Source organism: Dreissena polymorpha, chromosome 13, assembly GCF_020536995.1.
Source record: "Dreissena polymorpha isolate Duluth1 chromosome 13, UMN_Dpol_1.0, whole genome shotgun sequence".
Classification (NCBI taxonomy): Eukaryota; Metazoa; Mollusca; class Bivalvia; order Myida; family Dreissenidae; genus Dreissena; species Dreissena polymorpha.
The window spans coordinates 35,334,157-35,351,228 of NC_068367.1; the positions used below are offsets into that span (position 1 = coordinate 35,334,157).

The following is a 17,072-nucleotide window of genomic DNA, read 5'->3' on the forward strand; positions in this document are numbered from 1 at the left end:
GCACATTTTCGTTCATTAAATGAGCTGTCAGTGTAAAACTTTTCCGATCATTTGAAAATTTAAATTTTAAATATAATAACAGCTACTGCAAAATGCAAAATGTCTTACCGATATAATATAATCCATTTATTTGCTGAAAATCTAAATGTAATATTAGTATCTTTGTCATATTTAAATGCCCTCTTTACAATCGTTAAAAGAAAAGAATCTCTAAGGTAGCAAGTAAAGACATACACATTTTAATAGAAAGTCTCACTTGTGTTGAAATAGTTTTCATTCACTTTATACCTTGCTATACTCCATTAACTCTTTAGTAGCCGAAATGAGGCTATACCCCACATCCGCTGTCTTGCTGTATCACTTGACTTAATAGCTGTATTTAATTTCACAGCCTGGTGGTTTTTAAAGGGATTGTTCACAGATTTGTATATTTAAAAATGTCATTTAACCAATGTACTAAACTAACTGAATTATTTGCAATAGTTTTGAAACACCTTTATTGTTTTTCAGCAGCTAAACTTTGTTTTCATTGATCGGCAGAAATTGGCCCAATCTCATTTTAGCATTAATAAACAAATAATTGTTGCAAATTTAAAGATAATTTAGCAAATAAGATCATATGAAAAAAAATGTATTGCAAATTCATTAGTGAGTTAATAAATTAGATTGAATGTAGCAGAAATGATTGACACGTGAATATGGAATACCAAACAATAAATCAGTATTTTTCCACCATTTTGGGAATGGTGCAGGGTACCTTTGGATTGGGAGGGAAAACTTTAGGCGTTTTACTAAAATTGGGGAATAAGTGTTGTTGTTTTGCTAAAATATGCTTCAACATTGAGAATACAAGTGTTTTCAGTATTATATTAACTAAGCGTTGACCTTATCTGGACGGGAGATGAATAAAATATTTGAGGGGGGGGGGGGCCTTCCATTGGGAATTTTTAGCTTCCATTTGGGAAAAATATATACTCTTTTCCATTGGGAATGGGGCCGATTACCGGACCGGTTACGAATGAAAAAAACACACACTGTAATTAAAGGCTGAACAAACAATCAGGGTAAGTCCGTTAAGTGGTAACATACAATTAGCTGTGTTCACTTTGTTAGTATAGAGAGAACAAATGCAGGAAACTGTTTGTTATTGGATCCTGTTGTTGGAAACCCCGCTAAATGAAATTCAAAATGTCAACATAATTTAAATCATATTATGAATTACACAAACAATATTTCGATTTGAAATATATGGTACAGCAAAGGGATTGTAAAATAAAACACTTCTGATACTTGTTGTTCTGCCATTGTTTCAGATGCATTTAAACTTGATTTGATAAATAGCAGAACCATACAGACTGTTTACGAAATTGCTGAAACTGCAAAGCTGTTGTTCAATGCTCACACAGGTAAGCTATTGTTTTTTTTTAAAATAATCTTTTCAGTTCTGCACACAATTAATAAGTCGATTGTGTTATTTTGAAATTATCCAGAAGTACCAGGTACATAATTCTGTGTTTCAGATTATTTGAACGAAAATGCCTTGATCAAAAGTGTCCAGTACTGGACTGAACAAACATATGAGGAATATTACAGACTTGCAGCCATCATTCTTCTGATAGCTCTCCTCTACATTTGCATAAGAGGTAAGACTTAATTAATGTATAAGACTGAACAAACATATGAGGAATATTACAGACTTGCAGCCATCATTCTTCTGATAGCTCTCCTCTACATTTGCATAAGAGGTAAGACTTGATTAATGTATAAGACTGAACAAACATGTGAGGAATATTACAGACTTGCAGTCAACATTCTTCTGATAGCTCTCCTATACATTGGCATAAGAGGTAAGACTTGATTAATGTATAAGACGCATACTGTCCATGTAATTAGTTTAAACCTATTTATTTTAGCTCGATTGCATCGAAAGTATAATGATTATTTTAAGCTCTCTTGAGTCCGTTTCCTGGGACTAGAACCAGTACTTGGTTTCTAAGGGGGATATCTTAAGAACGCTCCCATAGTAGGGATCGAACCCATGACCTCCCTGTCTCTAGGCGCATCATATCCACTACACCAGAGGGACCCTGTAATGTAATTTATAAACTAATCTCATACATGTCATAGTATGTCTTGCCTAAATCGGGACATTTTTTGACAATTTATAACTTGAATTTTGTTGAATTTAGATATTATCACAAATGTAAATTATTGGACTATCAGGGCTATTTTCTTTGGGGTTGGATGATTGGCCCATGAAGCTCTATAATGTGAGGATAAATATATTTAATGAAGATTACCTTAACATCGTTTTCAAGATGCACAGTAAAAAGATGTTTGGACATATTTGATGAATAAAAAGATATTTTAATGAGATTTGATAGCTAGCCTAGAACATTGATACCCTACCTTCGAATGTATATTGATAAAGTGTTTGTGCCTAAATTATCGATTACAGTCATAAGAAGAAACCAAGTGAAGCAGTAAAGGAGCAATATTGTATTTCTGCACCATCAACCCCATATTCTCTGCCATTCCCATATCACTGGAATGTTTTTGATCTAGCAAAGGTACTAATAAACATTAATTTTTTTTGTAAAATGGCTTCAAAAATCATTAATCTAATACTTTTGGCATGCTGCTGAAGAAATTAACGATCGTATTGTTTCCCATAGTTAAATTAATTGCATTTTATGTCAGTGTTTGTACTGGAATTGTGTAAGTCAGTAAATTAATTTGATACTTTTGACCTTTTAGCTGAATACTAGTGATTACATGGTTTCAGTGCATACATTGCATTGTGTGTCAGTTTTTGTACTGTAATCTTGTCAGTATCTAATTATTGTATTCTCCATAATTGCACCAACCAAGGTCTGGAAATAAGAAATATTGTGTATGTTTTACAAGCAAATAATGCAGTCTACAATCCACTTAAACTAATTACCCTGATAAGTGATTGGCATTTCAATTGTAATCAGTTTCGTTAATGGCTTGTAGAAACTCGCCTCTTTCATTATGTTTAACTATTTCAAAATGAAAATATTATAGTTATCTCTCAGACAGCATATGAACCGAGGCCTGTAAGAGCCGCATTGAGAGACTGCACTACGATGTCAACTCTGTCATACCATCCACTAGCCTCACTCTATTCGTGGTAACAATTTTAAAGGCACCTAGCATCTTTAATTTGCTTTGTGAATGTTGACTGGTCTCAAAATCAGGAGAAAAATACCAGTAGTTTTTTTTTTCAAAATGTCTGTAGTAATACATTATTTGGTCTGTTTTTGAAATAATAGTTTGTCAAGTCAACAAGTTAGTTTTGCACAAATTGAAAGACATTATATTAAAATGGAATTGCAGTACCAGGAATTAACATTATCGAACCCTGGGAAGTGGGCTCGAAGATTTTACGTGAAGACTGGTCACGTAATTATTTATGTATTCCAAATATCACAACCTGACGGAATTGTAGTTATTGGTATATGAAAAAATATTTTCATTCTTGATGTTGACAATTTTGCTTTGCAGTGTGCCTGTCTAAGTGGTGGAAAGAAACTAATAAAATTCATGATGAAAAGAGGTAAAATAGTACATTTTTACTATGCCTCAAATATTAAAGAAAAACTGTTTATTTTAGCCTTAACTGCGTCTAAAGTACAACACAGATGTAGACTGGGATATTTATAAGTACACGTTTTGCGGCATCCGGATGAAAAATGTCTGTTCAATAATGCAAACAATTCAAATCAGATCATCATGGAAGTTCTTTTGATAATTTCCCTGGGCATAATATCTTGGCCGACTTGGCCCAGTTCAATTATCAGCTAAATTGCTGAACGAACTTGTGCATTATAGCCCTTAAATTTAAAACAAATGGCAAAACTAACATTGTCCCCTCTCTTACTCAAACAGTTCAAATTGCATCATCATCACATTCTGTTGCATTATGTTTGTGGGGTAAAAAGGTTAGCCTGAAAACTCGTCAAATCGCTTGAAACACTTTTGAAATACGGTCCTTAAATAATCTGAAATTTGCTAAATCAAAGTCGAGTGGTCTCTTACTTAACAAGTTTTAATCTTATACTTGTTAAACATGATCAATGTAATCCAGACATTTAAAAACTGGCATATTTTGTGACAAATTGGCATTAACTTGTTTCAAATAGATTTGCTCTGTGTTAAAAATAGTAGTGGCAATTTGGTAGATAAAATTAATGACTATTGACCTTTTATTGGTTAATTGGCTTAAAACACTTTTTATGTATTGCTCTTTTTGTGACTCACATAAGAGGCTGACATCAAGCAAACCACAAATGGCGGCGACAGTGCATTATATCTTGCCACTTTTGGGGTCCTAAGCTCCAGTCAGCCAGACATATCAGTTCTGGAAGAAATCATTTACGCAGGTATCGGCACATTGAGCAGATGTAGTTTTTAAATTGGTATTAACTAAATACCCATGCATTACTAACAAAATATGTATAAATCCTCAGAGGTATGTACAATACAGATTACTCTTTATGCAAAAAATAAATATTTGATTTTTATTTCAGAAAATTATCATTTATACGTCAGTTGAACAAATATGTTCAAAGTGTTTGTTTATAATTCTGAACCTGTTCTTACATAGATTCTTTCAATGTCCTATAATTTTTTGCTAATGAATACGAGCCGCGCTTTGAGAAAATGGGGCCTACTGCATGTATGAAAATTATTTTCCCTGATAAGCTTGTGCTGTCAACACCAGCTAATCAGGGCCCCGTTTCATCAAAACATTCGATGCGATATCATAGCCGATCGCCGATCGCTGATTTTATACATGCGATAGCGATATGTTTTAAAATGCGTTTCATCAAACATATCGCAGATTCTTGCCGGTAGTTTTGTGTGATAAGCGATAATCGCGCACAGTCTACTATCAAAATGACGTCAACAACGGGCACCTGCCGATATCGCGCCACCTGTCATATTTGACAGACGAGACGTAAACAAAAATGACAACACTCATTGAAAATAGAAGTGCCGCTTGGCAGCCGAGAGAACTTGAAGAACTGTTGGGAGGCATACAACAGCACTTTGAAGTCTTGTTCGGAAAGTTTTCCGCAAATTTTTCGAAGAAGGATAAAGACCGGGCATGGTCGGAAATTGTACAAACGTGAGATAAAATTTACATTGACATGGTCATAATTTTCTTGTTCTTTTCAAATAAAATTGGGGGCCAGCTTGAAACATAGTTACATTGGTATGGACACATTAACGTTACACAGGTTTTGTGTAATGATTATCTAAATAATGTAAAATCATCAAGTTTAAATGCAGCGTGACTGTCATGTACAGAAAGAAAGGATTTGAAATGGTTTACTTTTAAGCATTGATATTCCTTGACATTTTAAATTTGCACACTAATTCCATTTGGTCACACCTCCTCTTACGATAAATAATTTATAATTACCCTGAAAAATAGAATTGATATATAAATGAAGTGTTTATAAATGAAAACTTATTAATTGTTTTAACATCAAAGTGCATGTGCCCATGGAAAGGTGTGATCATAATCAAACTGAATGTTCATGGGGAGTGAATCCATGGGGAGTAACGAATGGTTACATTTTGATAGTGTTGGCTTGTAATAGACTGATATATTTTATGAATTTTATATTAAATATACCAGAATCAATTGAGCATGTCTACTGTACTTATATAGACTTCCAAATAGAACTTTCCCTCACGCCCACCACTATTTTTTTGTAAAAAAATGAAAGAACATACTGAGATGTATTCATTTGTTTCATTTGAATCTTTTGCAGAATAAATTGCGTAGGGGGCAACGAGCGAAATGTAGACGATGCAATGAAGAATTGGTGTGATTGGAAGATAAATATATACCTTATATGTTTGTAAAGGAAGAAGAATCCATAAGGACATGGAAGTACTAACGTTTTAAAAATGAGTAACTTAGCAGTACTTAAACTTCAACTTGCCGTAAAGCCAATAACAATTACTAACAACTATACTTGACAGGCCCATGTCAGAAACATATGACATGAATAACTTAAAAGTTTAAGAGTCAAACACAAAAATCACTTTAAAGATAAAACAAAAGTTAGAATCTTACTTATTTATTTAAACAATTACTTATTTTTTATTTATACAATTTAAATGTATTATGAATAGCAAGGAGTGCATATACCTACTCTATGTATATAAATTGATAAATTTCAACAGGTGAGTCAACATTGAAAATAAACTTGTGATTGGTTAGGTTTTTTTTAGTCGAATTGCGGTTATATAAGTGTCAGGATACATGTATAAGTTCAAACCCACCATTACCATTCATTTTTATACCCTTTTCACACTTTTAAAACATTCAAGAAGCATTTGACACATTGATTTTTGTTGTTCAATAATCACTGAAAAAATCATTATGATTAGCATTTGAATGCACGTACTTCAGTATATTATTTTTATGTAGTTGAAAGGAAATGACATGTTACTATACTGTTACCATTCAGAGGAGGGAGACTATTTATTCATAAGTTATTTCAAATAATCTGTTATTCATCTTAGAGACGGACCATCATGAAGGATGGGAAGAGACGGCTTTTTGTGGAGAGCTCTGGGGAGGCAGCTCTTCCCAAAAAAACTGCAGTTGGCAGTTATGGAGGAGAAGGTAGTCATATTGTAAACATTACCAATTGCAAATAAAATAATGATGCATATCTAGCATTTGTCCGTGGTTTATATTATTATTTTAATTTTGCCAAAAAAAACCAGCCTTTTTCAGAATGATGTATAGTTGTTCAATTTTTCCAGCAACTGTCTTAGTGCCCTAAACATGACTGGTAGGTGTTCAAGGTGGAGTGGTTGATACTGGTCCACTCAAGAGACCCATGCAAGAAAATGGTGGGTACAAACATGCTAACATTTCCACAGCGCACGAGGAAATTGAGCGTTGGACTACTTCGATATTGATATGCCATGTGCGACACGTACATGGTCAATACTGTGTATTGTAAAAGGAGGCGCTTACTAAATTTATGCGAGAATAAATCCCAAATTATATTGTCGTTTTAGCCAAACGATTGAAAACATATGCACAATCAAAATAATAATTGTGAAATGTAAATATCAATTTAAGGGAATATAGTTGATTTTGGCATTCTTGATAATTTTTATGAAAGGCTAAAAGAAGTAAATAATTTCTGGCCATGCACAGAAATTCAAATACCCCTTAGTTTCTTATGTTTGTGTTGTGTTACAACAAAAAATAGAAGTTTATAGAAAATTTGTTTTTTCTATATATAATTTTAGACCAGTAAGGATATTTTATACACATTTTTGTGACATTTTAAAATTTACACCCCCCCCCCCCCCACACACACACTTGTAACGTCATCTCTTTTTACATTCCCCATAATGTCCGAATTCATGTTTTAGTTCCAAGTGAACCTGTTCCAGATCCAACCCCAACCACATCCAAAAGCATGGCCAGTACCCCTGCCAGCAACAGGAAGACAGCTATGAAGGGTAGATCAAATTTTCATCAGTCCCATTATGTGACAAAGCTTTAAATCTTTTAGCTCTGGACACGTCATTGCACTTATACCTTTATGTTTAGGCTATATCTCCGAAACAATTGAAGATATTTGCTCTATACTTCCTTTGCTTGTTCACTATCATGCGAGGACAACAAAACACAAGGGTATGTTACCCTAAAATTATTTTTTCTACAGTTTTGCCTCTTTTTCGAATTAGCCTATTATTTTAAGTTAACATTTTTGTATAGATCTATATCTCAGAATAGTTCAATGATACATACTTCAAACTTCCTTTGCTTGTTCATTATCATTTGGGGACCACAACTCACAAGGGCAGATAACCTCTATTATACTTGTAGAAATTGCTTTCATAATATTTTCAAGCCCCTAATAAGTTGAGTGGCTGTTCATGGACAGCTGTTGTTATAAAGATTAATGTTATGTCTCACTATGTTTACCATCATGAATTGATTGATATCATGCAACATTTTTGTTATGAAAGGTGACAAGAAGCATACTTGGAGATAAGCATATTTTCACTCCTTTAATGAACACTGATAGTCACTTAGAATAACAACTTTGTAAAAGACAAAGAAATTAATTAATGATTCATCACATAGCTTATAATATCAGTTTTATTTGATCCCACTTGCAGATTGTGATTGTCATCAGGAGAAGCTGGACATTTCTCGGCGCATGCTTGAGAAGAAAAATGATATAATGCGTGAAATATGTGCATCACTGAAATTTACAGCAGGAAAGACATACTTGGACAGCTTGCTGGACCAGACAAATTGTTAAAAGGGATATTTTATTGTTTAATGTTTATAAAAGGATCATAGTGGTGAAATGGATATAGGTTCTGGGGCCAGATAACATAGCTGATATTATAGGTTTTGGGGCCGGGACACATTGCTGATATTATAGGTTTTGGGGCCGGGACACATAGCTGATATTATAGGTCTGGGGGCTGGGGGTTATAGATGATATTATAGGTTTTGGGGCCAGTAAACATAATTTATATTTTAGGTTTTGGGGTTAGGGAACATAGCTGATATTATAGGTTTTGGGGCTGGGGGACATACCTGATTGTATAGGTTTTGGGGCCAGGTGACATAGCTGATATGAGGTGACAGGGCCGGGGACATTTACATTGTTCATTTACATCTGATAAGGACAAAACAAGTCTATAAAATGTGTGCTGAATGAGACATAGCTGATTCAATATGTTTTGGGGCCGGGGGACATAGATGATATTATAGGTTTTGGGGTCAGGGAACATAGACAAAACAAGTCTATAAAATGTGTGCTGAATGAGACGTAGCTGATTAAATATGTTTTGGGGCCGGGGGACATAGCTGATATTATAGCTTTGGGGCCATGTGATTTAGCTGATTATATATGTTCTTGGGCCGGGGGACAAATATTATAGGTTTTGGGGTTGGGGAACATACCTGATATTATAGGTTTTGGGGCCAGGGGACATAGCTAATATGAGGTTACTGGGCCGGTGGACAAAATGTGTGTTGAAGTTCATTTACATCTGATAAGGACAAAACAAGACTATAAAATGTGTGGTGAATGAGACATAGCTGAATATTACACCTCATAGATATTGGTCCTTCTATATCTATATTAAGAGTCTCTGCACATAAGCTTAAAGTTGAAACGGGTAGATGGCAAAAACCAATAGCTATTCCTTATGAAGAAAGAAAATGTACTTTATGCAATGTCTTAGAAGACGAATATCACTTTGTTATGGAGTGTAAATTATATACTGATGTAAGAAAAGCTTATTTAAAACCATGTTATTACGTAAGACCAAATATGTTAAAGTTTATAGATTTATTGACCTCTCAAAATAGCAATATAGTTAAAATTTTAGCTATGTTTATTTTTAAAGCATGGGAAATAAGAAATACTTATAATACGTATTATGATTAGGGTAGGACTTTTGTATATACTTATGCACAGCCTCTTGCTGTATATTGTCTTATAAAATATCCAATACTTTGCTTTACATTGTACCGATATATTTTTGATGTCTATGATTCGAATGACCTGTGACTTTGTGTTTTTGCTTATTGTATTTGATATTTCATGTATGCTCATGGGCATATTGCCTACTGTATTATCTAATAAACTAAACTATGACCGGTTTCAGTCTGTAAAATGCGATAGAGAAATCTAAGAGTATATGGACCGGTCACTATTTTTTGTATATGGACCGTTCGGGGTTACACACCACTAAATGTGCAATGTGTTGAAGCGTTTTATTGAACAGCATTGACACTATTTCAGCTTTAACAACAGTAAAAAAACAACTTAATTTAGAATAAACGACACGCTAACCTAAATGACAACCTTAATTTATTGTTTATAACAATAAAGTCGAAACGATATTCACTTCCATTTTCTATTCTTCCATCCCTTTATCGAAACGTAATTATTTTAAATCACACTATTTTATTGTATTTCTATCGAAGTTTACATTATGTATGATAAACACACAATCTGGAATATGTTTTGCATTCGTTCGATGCCTTTAACAAATAACTAACTGTGAAAAAAAAACACGTCCGACATTTCCTTAACATCCAGAGAATTTAGCTCCAACTGGAATGTTTCGTCAGAGAATCTACGTCAAACGATATACGTCATCGATTGCGCATTCAGTTGCATGAAAATTGAAAGTACGGAAAGCCGGTACAACACTGTACAATGATAAAGGGACACTCTTCGGTGTAATATAAGAAATAGTAAACTCCACTTCGGTCCCAATGGCATTATAGTGACCAACCAGGCAGCCAAAAACTGTATATGGACCTCAGCCTACGGCTTCGGTTTATATACGGTCGGTGGCTGCCTGCCTGGTCACTATAATGCCATTGGAACCTCAGTGGGGTTTACTATTTCTTAATAATATAGGTTTTGAGGCCAGGGAACATAGCTGATATTATAGTTTTTGCGCTTCTTCTATCCATATGGCGGAGCAGGTATTTGTAGCTTCTCTGACAAAGCTATAGTTTATAACTGTGATAAAGTTGTACATGTGATATCACTTTTGTGATAATATAATCTTAATTGTAATGTGAATACGGTGTGAGATTTATAAATTTATTATCGGAAAGTTCTATCGGAATACATTGTTTTCCCATAATTGCATTTTCCCGAAGAAGATACCTCCTTTTAACATAAAATACCACCAAAGCACAGGCACATTTTGGACAACACTCTGCGCACATGCATTAAATCCCGTTTCCCCAGAGCGAGGCTTGTGTGAATCTAGAGCTGTTTCACTCCTTGGTGTGAATGTTGCCAATCATGCAGGCTGTACTCCTCTTCACAGGCCGGCAGGGCAGGGACACTTCCAGATCATACAGCTCCTTCTCAAACATGGTAAGTTGGTATCATTGCCTGCCCACGGATTCAAGCCTGGAACCTTCAGCATCAATTTCATTGGTTTCATGAATTGTACTAATAATGATAAATTATGTACATTTGATTATTCATCCCTGCCTTGAGGAAATGAGGATTATTGCATGTGCCATAAAGTGTTGTCCCAGATTAGCTTGTACAATCTTCCTAGACTTATTTTTTTGTTTCTAACAGACTCTGTAGCGCCGTTGAATGTCGCATCGCCGTTATATGCCGCAGGCTACGAGATTTGTCGCAACTGTCTTGTGATCGTATAAAGGGAAGAAAACGTTGTGTCTAGTTCTCAATCTATTTCAAATCTCAATGTCTATAAACAACGAACTCACAGTTATGACGTTAACGTAACGTGACGTTCCGCGCAATGGCGCGAAAGCATCGTAACATGTACAAATTCCCAACATACTCGGGGCCGCAAAATGTGAATAAACATTTAGAAATACATGAATATGCACTTAAAATATCGAAGCATTAAACAAATAATTTTATAAATTCAACATAAATGTTATATCTGGGACGAAAATACATTTCAAACAAAATATAAACACAACTTAATTTGCAACATACTTAACACAATGAAAACGTTCAGTATATGAAATCAATCACCAGTTTTATAAATGTTTCATTATTTCCACTTCACTTACAGGGAATATAGTTTCGTAATTTGTCTATTTGTCAATTTCCAACACGAATTTTTGTTGATTGCACCAGTCCATCATTTTACCTTGACCACCTCCTCGGGGGTGTATTTAAGGCGCATCCGTATCTCATGTTTGTATTGTTCAATGTGCGACCAGGCGCACATATCTTCCGAGGTGGCGCCACTGTCGCTCGCTTCCGGTCGAACGCGGTAGCCCTGTGGGGAATACACTTTAGTCTCAGTAGTGTACACAGAGCCGTCTGCTATATGCCGAATGTTATCGTATGTGACGCGTAGAGCGTATGTCGATAAAGAAGACGAACTAGCGTCGTAATTGCCACTCGATGGGTCTACGTCACCATCGTCGCCGGAAACGATATTAGTGGACGATTCCTTTTCCCAGCTTCGGCAATTGCGCGTGCGCTGCGTGTCGCTGGATCCGTTCGGGGTATGCGGAACGGGCCTGTGGATTTGTTCATACATGGTGTCAATGATTCATTCTATAACAGAGTTTCTTTCGTCATTTTCGTCAGAGCTGCCGCTGCCAGGGACGACGACCGGCTGTCGGTGCTTAGAGTTCTTTTTCCGTCGGCGTCGTTTCCAGCGGTTGTAACGTTTATTCACTACTGCTTTGAAGCAAAACTCATGACCCGACGGCATACACGAATCATTTGGACTCTGTAGTTTGGAGCGCTGCAGGCGCTTGAGGAATGTATCGCCGCTCTCATCCACTTCCGGCGCACTGTTGAAAACCGGCTCGTTGTCGCTTTTGAATGGCATCCTCTGGCTGCAGGGAATCGTGCGGTCCGGTATAACCAACGTGGAGATCATCGTGCTCTCTTCCTGACTGTTGCCACTTAAAGTGAACGTCATATCTTTTTTACCCGAGTCGTCTGAACCACTCTCTTGTACCGCTTCCATCAGATTGTCTTCTTAATTACCGGCGTGAGATTCCTTTTGTACTAGAAATACACGCCGGGGAGTCAATGTATCCTTTGTGTTATTTGTACGATTAACTGCATCCGTTTGTGTCTTCTTTTCTGAGTGTGTGTTTCGGGTTCTGCTATTTGTGCACATCTCGATCGTAGCGTTATCCACTCCCAGAAGCACATCCGGTCTGGTCAGGATTATCGCTGAATTACACATCACATGCTTCTCCATGGCGTGGTATTTGTAGCGCGGTAGCTTGTATGTTAAGGGAGCAGCCGGTGTCGCCTGAGTCAGCAGTTGTTGTGCAAGGTAGGGGGCGTTGTTCACGACCGGAATGCTGTGCACGGTGTAGTCGGGCTGCTTCCTGTTTTGATAAATGTCTTGTGAAACGTTCGATGTTATTTCTTCTTTGTTTCCGATACGTTTATTCCGATTATCTCTAAGTCTTTGTATCTTTAACTCTAGGTCGAATCAATATGATTTTCCCTCGACCAGTTCCGATGATAAATCTTCGATATCGTTATGGTTGACGATCTTATCGTTCAGCGTTCTCACTTCTTCTGCTTCTTCCACAATCATGTGAAGTAATCTCTCGTACTCTGATGTCGTTAACTCGTATGAGTCGAATCTCTCTAGTTCTCTGGATATAAGGCAACGATGACCGTCGCGCATCGCAATGAGCTTGTTCAGCTGCATATTTCGACTCTTGACTAGTTTGTCACGGCACCAAAATGTCTTGTGATCGTATAAAGGGAAGAAAACGTTGTGTCTAGTTCTCAATCTATTTCAAATCTCAATGTCTATAAACAACGAACTCACAGTTATGACGTTAACGTAACGTGACGTTCCGCGCAATGGCGCGAAAGCATCGTAACATGTACAAATTCCCAACAGCAACCTTGACGATAAATGTCGCAAGGAACGATAAATGTCGGAAATCCTACTTACGATATATGTCGCAACTTTAACGATAAATGTCACAACAATGACAACTGCCGATATATGATATATTAATGTTAAATGTCGCCCACCTTATAAGTCATGTTTAAAATGAAAAGTTGAAGTAAAACTGACTAAAACTTTAAGTTTAGATCTAAATTACCCGACGAGGTTCTTTGGGCCGACTTCCATCACAATGGTCAGTTTTTAGTGAGTATTTTAATAAATTTGCATTAATTCTAATTCCCAGGGTTGCGAGAGAATATACATATTTTACTTGCATACATTAAGTTAACCCTTTAATATTATTTAGTGTTATTTTAATATTCCGGGTTGCTCATGCATTGGCGGCTCGTTATTTAACCACGGATATAGATCAATATTTATGATCCAAAGTTGATTTAATTAGGGGAAGCGAGGGGGGCTTATCTCTTATCCGATACCATACCGTGTCTGCCATAATCAACTTAAGGTATACCCACTGATAAGGCACATTTCATTAACCCTTCCCAAAATAAAATGCACTTCTTAACAAAATATGCTCTAAAAAGTGTATTTTGTGCTGCAATTTTTACGAAAAGTTTAGTTATTCTGAACTTTTTCATAAGTAAGAACGCTGAAATGCATTTTTTCTACATTTTTATTTTCGTTAAGCGTATTTTTATGTCCCCCAGTCTATACTGGGGGACATATTGTTTTTGCCCTGTCTGTTTGTTGGTTTGTTGATTTGCTTGCGTCAAACTTTAACATTGGCCATAACTTTTGCAATATTGAAGATAGCATCTTGATATTTGGCATGCATGTGTATCTCATGGAGCTGCACATTTTGAGTGGTGAAAAGTCAAGGTCATACTTCAATGTCAAAGGTCAAATATATGGGGGGACATAGTGTTTCACAAACACATCTTGTTATGTATGTGTTTCATTTAAGGAGTGCATTTTTTTAACAAAAGTGTTTCTTCTGTAGACAAAGTGAATATTTTTATGCAAGAAGCATTTTTAATGAAGTGCATTTTGTGCATATAAGTGTATGTTCTGATTTGCCAAAAAATATTATTTCTGTACAAGTGTATTTTTAGTGCATTGTACTGAATTCTTTTTTATCTTCACATAATATTAATGGTCTTATTGTTGCAATTTGTCTGCTCATAAAATATGTGAATCAGTAGAACAGCATTTAAAAGGACAAGTACAACTAAATCAGGCCGTGGGTAAGTAATTAAAAATATTGAAAGTGTCAAAAATATGATGTGGGCTTGCCAGCATCAATTTTATCTCCTCAACAAAAAAAAGTATTTAAACTTTCTATCCTGATATTTTATCCCAATACAATTAATGTTCAGAGGATAACACAGAAATTGTAAAATGTTCTATTTGCTTAACATATAAGATATACTAGTACTACTTCTAAATAATTGTCATTTGAATGGTTCAATTAATAAGTAAACTTTGAAGTGCTAAAAGATTTAATTATGATTATATCAATAATATATGCCCCAATATGCTGTGCATTGGACCCTTATAGTGATCAAGCCCTTTTTATAGTGGTGATAAATGATATACATGTATACAAGTACAACACTGAAAAATCAAATTATACATTTAATTATTTTTATTATTATTATTATTTCTAGTATTATTATTACTGTAATTTTATTAAAATCTTCATTAATAATATTAATAACTTTATAATTATTAGTAGTATTAATAGTATTCGTTAAATATGTTTGTGGTTAACATAAGAAGTTTTTAATTTTAAATGAACAATCAGTCTTATTTGGCAGCAATTTTGGGGACACTAAGCCGACACCATATTCGCTACACCATGGCGACATCCGAATTAAATAAACGTATTTACCCATACTTTAACATATGAATAAATGAAAGGCCCAAAGTCGCTCACCTGAGATACAAAGGAACTGACCTGTTCTGTGCAGATACCATAAAAACAAATGTTCTGACCAATTTTCATGAAGAGTAAACTACAAAAGTGAATTTTAGAGTGTTAACAAGTTTTTTTACTACAGCCATATAAGGAGAAATGCGCCGCCCCCTAGCGGCCATGTTTTTCAACAGACCCAAACTGTTTTCAAACTCATCCAAGATATGATTGGTACAAATCTTCTGACCAAGTTTTATGAAGATTGGACAATACATGTGGCCTTTAGAGTGTAATAATGTTTTAATAATTCCATATAAGAAAAAATGCCCCGCCCCCTGGCGGCCATGTTTTTCAGCAGCCGGAACCATTTTCAAACTCCTGTAACATTTCATTGGGACACATGTTCTGACAACGTTTCATGAAGATCGGAGAATATATGTTGCCTATAGAGTGCTTACAAGGTTTTACTATAGCCATATAAAGAAAAATGCCCCGCCCCCTAGTGGCCGTGTTTTTCAACCAGAACTATTTTCAAACTCATCCAAGGTATGATTGGAACAAATCTTCTGACAAAATTTCATGACGATCGGACAATAAATATTACCTCTAGAGTATTAACAAGGCAAATATTGATGCCGCATGACAAACAACGGACAAAAAGTGATACAAAAGCTCACCATGAGCAATTTGCGCTCAGGTGAGCTAAAACTCACGATATTATACAGTTTAGCGAAAATAAATGTGATTAAGCATAGCTCATTTATATGCAAAAGCTCTTAAAAACTCAAATAAACAACCATCAAGAAAAATGTCATTGGCAAAGAAAATATAGTACAAGAATAATATATTTTACATCTTCATACAACAAAAATTAAAACTTAATTGTCTTTGGCATATAAACAATGTCTAAACAATACAATTAGATATGAAATTTCAATATGTCATTTTGAGTTTTTTTCATATACCTAAAAGTATGATACCATAAACTCAATTTTGCAAAGGAGCACTCATACTATGATTTCTATTTATTTCGTTAAGGGCAAGTACATAAAAAATTATTGCATTGTGCAATATTATGTTTTTAATAAGTAATTGGTAACGTAAGGGATTATTACGAAAAAATATTGTTTTTTGTTCCCTGATTTTCATTATATCATAATTCTATGACCAAAATATTAGATAGCACGGGGTTCAGCCATTCTCTGAGATAGACGGCGACACTTTTTAAAAATAGTCATACAAAATTTAATACAAAATCTTGTCTAACTAATAATGGGTATTTCTTTGAATTAATAATAAAAATGATTACCGAAAGGTTATCTACTAAGCCTTATCAGTTTATCTTATGTTTAGAATTACTAGTAAACTATATAACACAAAATGCTAACATGGAAGAAATTAAAATAGACAACATCAAACTCAAACAAATGCTTTTTACCAATGATGTCTGTTTTCTTCTTGTTGGAAGTCAAACGTAATAGAAATTTTTAATTATATAATATTTAAAATTAAATAACAATAAGTGCTCTGTAATGAAATAACATGCATTTTTGAATAAAAAATTTAAATTGTGTGCACACAAAGAGTTTAATAGGATCTGAGATAATGAAAAAAACCACTCAGGATAACAATATAAAATACAAATGTAACAATAATTTATTGAACACAATATATGTCATACCATCCAGGATTTGAACAATGATAAAAA

The 17,072-nt window shown here is 34.9% G+C and overlaps 1 protein-coding gene across 7 annotated transcripts in view; it reads right to left on the bottom strand.

Annotated features, from left to right (window-relative positions):
• Positions 1 to 17,072, bottom strand: part of LOC127856547 (sodium-dependent glucose transporter 1-like) — a 139,904-nt gene that overhangs the window by 83,097 nt on the left and 39,735 nt on the right. The window lies entirely within an intron of this gene.